Source organism: Malus sylvestris, chromosome 6 (assembly GCF_916048215.2).
Source record: "Malus sylvestris chromosome 6, drMalSylv7.2, whole genome shotgun sequence".
In the NCBI taxonomy this organism is placed as follows: Eukaryota; Viridiplantae; Streptophyta; class Magnoliopsida; order Rosales; family Rosaceae; genus Malus; species Malus sylvestris.
In genome coordinates this window covers 30,076,511-30,085,801 of record NC_062265.1, presented here as the reverse complement: position 1 = coordinate 30,085,801, position 9,291 = coordinate 30,076,511, and the positions used below count along the sequence as shown (strand labels likewise).

The 9,291-nt window shown below is 42.6% G+C and overlaps 1 long non-coding RNA gene across 4 annotated transcripts; it reads right to left on the bottom strand.

Annotated features, from left to right (window-relative positions):
• Positions 1–358: 358 nt before the first annotated feature.
• Positions 359–8,998, bottom strand: LOC126626192 (uncharacterized). Of its 4 annotated transcripts, none has more exons than XR_007624632.1 (3): positions 8,915–8,998; positions 8,455–8,521; positions 359–398 (listed from the first exon to the last, which is right to left on the bottom strand). It is a non-coding gene; the product is annotated as an uncharacterized LOC126626192 (long non-coding RNA). The 4 variants fall into 4 exon arrangements; XR_007624634.1 differs by lacking the exon at positions 8,455–8,521 and adding an exon at positions 1,268–1,334; XR_007624635.1 differs by lacking the exons at positions 8,455–8,521; positions 8,915–8,998 and adding exons at positions 1,268–1,334; positions 1,727–1,810.
• Between the last annotated feature and the right edge of the window lie 293 nt (positions 8,999–9,291).

The window sequence follows — 9,291 nt, the reverse complement described above, 5'->3', positions numbered from 1 at the left end:
AATAATGGATGCATGTCTCATTCATTGCCTATATATATCAACTAAAGATTCGAAAATATGATTATTTTTTTAGTCTCATCTTGACAAGGTTAGTATGACACACCCCGACCCAGAGGATCAAGGCGTGCTGGCCGTCACGTGAGTGTGACGTAACCAAGAGTGCGACACGGAAGCAAAGATATAACAGAATACGAAGGAATTTAAACCAATCTCTAGTAGAACCACCTACTAGAATAAAAGGATAAGTTATAAGGTAACCACATAAATTCAGAGCATAGGTCTAAGTGCAGTCAAGTAGGACTAAAATAAAATACATCACCCGCAGGTGAGTCCTACATGCAGAACGTCTGTCAGAATGCCGAAAAAGACCCCGAGAGCCACCAACTGCTAACTAGAACCTGGAGGGGCGCAAAACAAAATGAGTGGGTCAGTAAAACTAAAGATTTTCCAAAACATTTCGTTAAAAACATTTCTAACCCTCACCGTAAAACCTGTATACTTTCCCAGAAAAATAGTATATAAACATATATATATATATATATATATATATATATATATATATCATCAAAAGCTCAAATCACAATCCATCATAATAACATCTCAGGAATGATATGCCATGCCCAAAATATAATCAGAATGCATCAATATCACTCAGGTGAAATAATAAATCAACCGGAGACCCTACAATGGTCCTGTACGGATGATTCTAAAGCTCAACATCCCACTCAGCCGGAGTCACCACAGTGACCTATACGGCCCTGCCGGAGTCACCAACTGTGACCTGTACGGCACTACACTGCACATCACTCGGAACTACGTATAGTAGTCTGTACGATGATAGGTGTATAAATACGCTCTAGTGCTTCTCTCAACAATCATCAGCGCGCATAACTAAGGTCACCCACTAGTCGGAATCACATCTAGTGATCTGTACGACTAGCATGTCGGAACCCTCACATGGTCTGTACGACATCCACCTACTTGGATCCAAGGCGAGCGTGCGGTGTGGTGAATAACAATATAAGCACTAACACCTAAGTGCAGGTTATGAGCTTTCAATGCAATTCATATAAAATAACTCATCTGAATGATAATAAAACTCACCTGTGCGTCCACCGCGTCAATTCACATATATATGCATCAATTCTCAATTCAAATATCTCAACATTTGCATGCATGGCAATTTAAATCATAATTTTCATATAAACGCATTTTCTGGGAAAAACAGTTGTATATAGATAATACGAAATCAAAACTGCCCACTCACTGATAAGTCGATGGGTCGTAACCCCCGTGACGTCCCTGGATGCGCTCGTCCTCGGGATAGGTGTCACCTATATGCGAAACAACTATAAAAACGTTAATTTAAACACATAACCAATAATTCGAAATAACTTCTCATACGATGCTCAATTTGGATATATGAATATACCACATCGACCTACTCGACGTCACGGACATCGAGAAATTTTTAGAAATTTTTTTGGAGGTCCCACGCGCCCCCACACGCTGTGGGTGGCACGGGTCCACGCGCCCCCCACGCGCACCTTCTTCCTCAGCTAGTCGCCAGACTGGTTTTTCCGGCGGCCGATTTCCGGCCAAACTTTGAACTCCTTATTCTCCTTCGTTTCTCAACCAATTTCTTCGTATTTTATACCAAATTGAAGCCCCAAACACGTAGAATCACGATAACTAGTTTAAGGCTCTAAAAATCAAGAAATCTCACCGGAAAAATCCCAAGAAAACCGGCCAAAGTTGAACCACGTGATCCCGACGTCCAAAACCTTCAAACGAAGCACTCCGAGCTTCCTTGGGACCTCACTAAGCTCACTACAAGCTTAGAATTCCTTGTAAATCAACATCTTACGTTTGCATGAACAGTGACAAAAAATGGAGGTTCGGGTTTCACGTGATTTCGAGGGTTTCACGTCCTAAAACTAGTACCAATCGACTTAAAACATCTCAAGGATGAAGATTCTTACCTTGGTTGCTTCGATCCACTGCGTTTTTTGGTGGTTTTGGGTGAGGCCGTACGTTTTGGGTGAGAGAGAATGATAGAGGGTCGTGAGGGAGAGAGACAAAGAAGACACGGGGAATGAGAGAGGGAGAGAGGTCATGTGTGTGGTCCAATCTAATCCACACCATCCATTTTCATCCTAACCATACAAACAAAATGTAAACCAATTTTCTCTATCCCCAAAACTTATAATAATTTAAACCAAATAACGTTACACACACATACCTTAGTAACGTCAAGGGTAAATCCGTCAATTCACGTCCCCGATAGAAAATCTCGGGACGGGCTGTGACAATCTCCCCTCCTTATAGAATTTCATCCTTGAAATTCCCATAACCAATTAAACCACTTAATACCCATAGAATAATCTTGGGTAAATTTCTCTCATACGATCTTCTGTCTCCCAGGTAGCTTCTTCTACGGAATGGTTCCTCCACAACAACTTCACCAAACTCACCGTCTTATTCCTTAGAACCTTATCTTTCCAATCCAATATAGTGACTGGTTCCTCATCATATGTCAAATCCGGATTAATCTCTAACGCTTGAGGAGGGATCACATGAGAAGGATCAGAAATATAATGTCGAAGCATAGAGACGTGGAACACATTATGGACCTTAGATAACTTCGGGGGCAACTCCAACCTGCAACTTCACCAACTATTTCAGTGATCACATAAGGTCCAATATATCTCGGACTTAGCTTCCCTTTTTTTCCAAATCGTACCACGCCTCTCTAAGGTGACAATTTCAGAAACACCCAATCGCCCACATTATACACTCGATCAGTGGCATGTCGATCAGCTAAACTCTTCTGTCGATCTTGGGCTGCTTTCAGGTTAGACTTAATCACCTGAACATTTTGAGTTGTCTCATCCACAATCTCGGGACCTTCTAACACCCTTTCACCAACCTCAGACCAACATAATGGCGTACGACACGCCCTACCATAAAGTGCCTCGAATGGTGACATACCAATGCTCGAGTGAAAACTGTTATTGTAGGCAAACTCCATCAAGTCCAGACGATCATGCCAGGAATCACCAAATTGTAATACTGAAGATCTCAACATATCCTCCAACGTCTGAATAGTCCTCTTTGATTGCCCATCAGTTTGAGGATGATAAGCTGTGCTATAAAGCAATTGCGTACCAAGAGCTTCCTGAAAAGCCACCCAGAATTTAGAAGTAAATCTTGGGTCTCGATCAGAAATAATGTTCACCGGAACTCCATGATACTTCACAATCTTCGTAATGAACAGTTTAGCCAATTTATTCAGAGGATACTTTTCCCTCACTGGAATGAAATGCGCTGACTTGGTAAGTCGATCCACAATCACCCAAATACCATCGAATCCATTTCGTGTACGAGGAAGTTTATACACGAAATCCATGGTTATATTTTCCTATTTCCACTGGGGAACGGGAAGTGGCTGCATTCGCCCGAATGGCTTCTTTCTTTCTGCTTTAACTTGCTGGCAGATAATACATCTACTCACATACTCATCAATTTCTCTTTTCATACCCGGCCAATAATAAAATGGTCGAATGGTATGATACATTTTAGTTCCTCCCGGGTGCATCGCATAAGCTGAACAATGCGCTTCATCCAAAATTTCCTTCTTTAATTCTTCATCATTCGGAACATACATTCTATTTTCCTGCATAAGCATACCATCTGATTCCCGAATTCTGAGGTCTTTCTTTTTCCCTTCACTTCTTAATTGAACCATTTCCTGAATTTCCTCATCCACCATCTGGGCTTCGAGTATGCGATCAATCAAAACTGGTCTGACTTGAAAACTAGCAAGAAAGGCTCCACTTCGATCTTCCAACTCTAACCTTACTCCAGTTGCCCTTAGCTTAGCAAGAAGAGGAACACAGCTAGCATATAAGGCATTGAGTCTGCCTTGAGGTTTCCTACTCAGTGTATCAGCTACCACATTAGCACGACCCGGATGATACTCAATAGTACAATCGTAATCACTTAGCAATTCCATCCACCTTCGCTGACGAAGATTAAGATCATGCTGAGTAAACAAATACTGAAGACTCTTGTGATCAGTGAAGTTCTTACACTTCTCACTATATAAATAATGCCTCCAAATCTTCAAAGCGAAGACAATAGCTGCCAATTCAAGATCGTGAGTAGGATAATTCCTTTCATGATTTTTCAGCTGCCGAGAAGCATAGGCAATCACTCTATTATGCTGCATCAAAACACATCCCAAACCATTCAACGAAGCATCACTATAAATCTCAAAATTACCGCTATCATCAGGAAATACTAATACTAGGGCATGAGTGAGGCAATATTTCAATTGCTGGAAACTCCACTCACAATTCTCATCCCACTCGAATTTAACATCCTTCCTCGTCAACTTCGTTAATGGCAAAGCAATCATAGAGAAATCATGAACAAACCGTCGATAATAACCTGCTAAATCAAGAAAACTTCGTACCTCAGTGATGGTTCGAGGTTGCTCCCAATTCTCCACTGCCGCTATCTTTTGAGGATCAACTTGGATTCCTTGAGCCGATACAACATGCCTAAAAAATGCCACTTCAGTAAACCAAAATTGACATTTACTAAACTTAGCATACAACTGATGCTCCCTCAATTTCTTTAATACCAAGTTCAGATGTCGAATATGATTTGCTTTAGATTTAGAATATACCAGAACATCATCAATAAAAACAATAACAAATTTATCAAGATATTGCTGGAATACCTCATTCATCAACCTCATGAAAGCTGCAGGTGCATTAGTCAACCCAAATGGCATAACCCGAAATTCATAATGTCCGTAACGGGTTCGGAAAGCCGTCTTAGGTACATCTTCCTCTTTAATCTTCAACTGATAATAACCTGATCTCAAATCAATCTTAGAGAAGACACACGCACCTTTCAGCTGATCAAACAAATTATCGATGCGAGGCAATGGATAACGGTTTTTAATCGTTACCCGGTTCAATTGCCTATAGTCAATGCATAATCTCAGAGTTCCATCTTTCTTCCTCACAAATAATACTGGAGCACCCTAAGGTGACGAACTAGGCTGAATGAAACCCTTATCAAGTAATTCTTGCAACTGAATTTTCATTTCTCTCAACTCAGCGGGAGCCATTCTATAAGGAGTTAAAGATATAGGGTCAGTACCTGGAAGCAAATCAATAGAGAATTCCACCTCTCTGTCTGGCGGCAGCCCCGGCAAATCATCAGGAAATACATCAGGATAATGCCTGACCACACCAACTCCCTCTATACTGGTAGGAACAACATTATTTAATACCACATGTGCCAAATATCCCTGACAACCCTTCAATAATAATTTCCGTGCTCTTATGGCAGAAATAACACCATATCTCACCCCACCTCTTTCGCCCACAAAAGTAACCTCGGGTAGTCCAGGGCGATAAAAAGTAACTGATTTACCATAACAATCAATATGGGCACGATTATAATGCAACCAATCAGCTCCTAGAATCACATCAAAATCCACAATATCTAACGGAATAAGATCAGTTGGCATAACTATGCCCTCTACCATCACTGGACACCCAAGATACACACTATCAACATAACATTTATCTCCTCTAGGCATGGCAAACTCTAACTCAAATCCTAGAGGTGAAGGGTGAGGTTGAGTCATTTGAGCAAACGTATGAGAAATCACAGAGTGTGTAGCACCACAATCAATCAAAACCTTAGCAAAATGACCAAGAACATTTAACGTACCCATGATCAAGTCAGGATGATTATGAGCCTCTTGCAGTGAGATGTGATTAACACGCCCCTGAGCTTGTTGTCGTCCACCACGACCTCTACTGCCTTGATTACCTCGCCCCTGGGGAGCACGTCCCTGACCAGACTGACTAGACTGTCTAGATGATCCTGCACCACCAGTAGCAATTTCCCCCTGACGGGGCTGACCCCCCTGATGCCACTGAGATCCACCAACTGACATAGATGAATAAGAAGAATAACCCCCAAAGTCCTGAGAATACCCTGTCTGAGAATAAGGCTTCTGGGGATACTGATAAGGTTCGGGAGCATAAGGAGCAGCATCCCCTTGGTAGTGGTAGGCACCACCACGACTCGACTGGCCATAACCGCCTGATCCAAAGCTCTGCTGAATCGGCGCTGGAGGTGGCATAGTGGTCTGCTGCGGTCTCTGCTGACCCTAGGGACACTGAGAAGCCCGATGTCCCATTTGCCCACAAGTAAAACAACCACCACTACCTCTCCTACACTCACCATGGTGACGAAAGTTACAACGGCGGCACCACGGAGCGCTAGAACCACCAGCACCACCAGAATCCCTCTGCCTCTGAAATCTAGGCCCACCAGAAAATCTACCACCACCTCTCCTCGGGCCAGTAATACTATATCCACCACTAGAAGAACTCGAACTCACCCCACTCTTCTTAAAATTCTGCGTCTTGCGAGGTCCCGGAATAGAGATACCCTTACATTTATCATCCTTCTTCTGACCGTCATTCTTGTCCTCATCATCCTCACTCTCACTGGGCAGATTATCGGAGTCCTCCATCCTAACCAAAATCTCGAAAAACTCATGGTAATCGGCGCAGGGAAGTGCACTGGCAAAAGTCCGCCACTTTTTCTTAGATCCCAACTTGAAACGTCGAAGCATCTCTCCCTGATTACCAGCTGTATCAGGGTCATAACGAGACAAATCAGTAAACTTTCTGTAGTACTCATGAGCTGTCATATTCTTCTGTTTCAATAGAGTGAATTCCTGTTTCTTGCGATCGATATACTCTAGGGGGAAAATCTTTTCTTGAAATTATCTTTAAATACTTCCCAATCAGATGCCATAGCTGGGGACATAAATTGCGTCTGATTCCTCCACCAACCTGCCAGCTCTCGACCCCAAAAACCAGGTAGTGGTCTCAACCCACCTATCAGTCGAAAAATTCCCCTGACTTTACATTACCTGAAACGTCTTTTCAATATGATCTAGCCATTTCTCTGCCCCCTTATGACCTTCATCACCCATAAAGCGATCCAATTTCAAATTGTACATGGTCTCCAGGGGTGTCCTCTGAGGTGGGGGAGGAGGACGAATCACATTTTGAAAAGCCTGAGTCATTGCTTCCCCCAACTGAACGATATCAGGAAAATTAGGATCAGAAGTACGGCGGGACTCCCTACGCTCTCTACGAGGCGGCATAATTCTGACAGAAAACATCAAAAGATCATTAAAGCATTAACAATTATACAGGACTGCAACCTAAGCTCTGATACCAAACTGACACACCCCGACCCAGAGGATCAAGGTGTGCTGGCCGTCACGTGAGTGTGACGTAACCAAGAGTGCGACACGGAAGCAAGATATAACAGAATACGAAGGAATTTAAACCAATCTCTAGTAGAACCACCTACTAGAATAAAATGATAAGTTATAAGGTAACCACATAAATTCAGAGCATAGGTCTAAGTGCAGTCAAGTAGGACCAAAATAAAATACATCACCCGCAGGTGAGTCCTACATGCAGAACGTCTGTCAGAATGCCGAAGAAGACCCCGAGAGCCACCAACTGCTAACTAGAACCTGGAGGGGCGCAAAACAAAATGAGTGGGTCAGTAAAACTAAGATTTTCCAAAACATTTCGTTAAAAACATTTCTAACCCCTCACCGTAAAACCTGTATACTTTCCCAGAAAAATAGTATATAAACACATATATATATATATATATATATATATATATCATCAAAAGCTCAAATCACAATCCATCATAATAACATCTCAGGAATGATATGCCATGCCCAAAATATAATCAGAATGCATCAATATCACTCAGGTGAAATAATAAATCAACCGGAGACCCTACAATGGTCCTGTACGGATGATTCTAAAGCTCAACATCCCACTCAGCCGGAGTCACCACAGTGACCTATACGGCCCTGCCGGAGTCACCAACTGTGACCTGTACGGCACTACACTGCACATCACTCGGAACTACGTATAGTAGTCTATACGATGATATGTGTATAAATACGCTCTAGTGCTTCTCTTAACAATCATCAGCGCGCATAACTAAGGTCACCCACTAGTCGGAATCACATCTAGTGATCTGTACGACTAGCATGTCGAAACCCTCACATGGTCTGTACGACATCCACCTACTTAGATCCAAGGCGAGCGTGCGGTGTGGTGAATAACAATATAAGCACTAACACCTAAGTGCAGGTTAAGAGCTTTCAATGCAATTCATATAAAATAACTCATCTGAATGATAATAAAACTCACCTGTGCGTCCACCGCGTCAATTCACATATATATGCATCAATTCTCAATTCAAATATCTCAACATTTGCATGCATGGCAATTTAAATCATAATTTTCATATAAACGCATTTTCTGGGAAAAACAGTTGTATATAGGTAATACGAAATCAAAACTGCCCACTCACTGATAAGTCGATGGGTCGTAACCCCCGTGACGTCCCTGGATGCGCTCGTCCTCGGGATAGGTGTCACCTATATGCGAAACAACTATAAAAACGTTAATTTAAACACATAACCAATAATTCGAAATAACTTCTCATACGATGCTCAATTTGGGTATATGAATATACCACATCGATCTACTCGACGTCACGGACGTCGAGAAATTTTTAGAAAATTTTTTGGAGGTCCCACGCGCCCCCACGCGCTGTGGGTGGCACGGGTCCACACGCCCCCCACGCGCACCTTCTTCCTCAGCTAGTCGCCGGACTGGTTTTTCCGGCGGCCGATTTCCGGCCAAACTTTGAACTCCTTGTTCTCCTTCGTTTCTCAACCAATTTCTTCGTATTTTATACCAAATTGAAGCCCCAAACACGTAGAATCACGATAGACTAGTTTAAGGCTTTAAAAATCAAGAAATCTCACCGGAAAAATCCCAAGAAAACCGGCCAAAGTTGAACCACGTGATCCCGACGTCCAAAACCTTCAAACGAAGCACTCCGAGCTTCCTTGGGACCTCACTAAGCTCACTACAAGCTTAGAATTCCTTGAAAATCAACATCTTACGTTTGCATGAACAGTGACAAAAAATGGAGGTTCGGGTTTCACGTCCTAAAACTAGTACCAATCGACTTGAAACATCTCAAGGATGAAGATTCTTACCTTGGTTGCTTCGATCCAATGCGTTTTTGGGTGGTTTTGGGTGAGGCCGTACGTTTTGGGTGAGAGAGAGTGATAGAGGGTCGTGAGGGAGAGAGACAGAGAAGACACGGGGAAGGAGAGAGGGAGAGAGATCCTGTGTG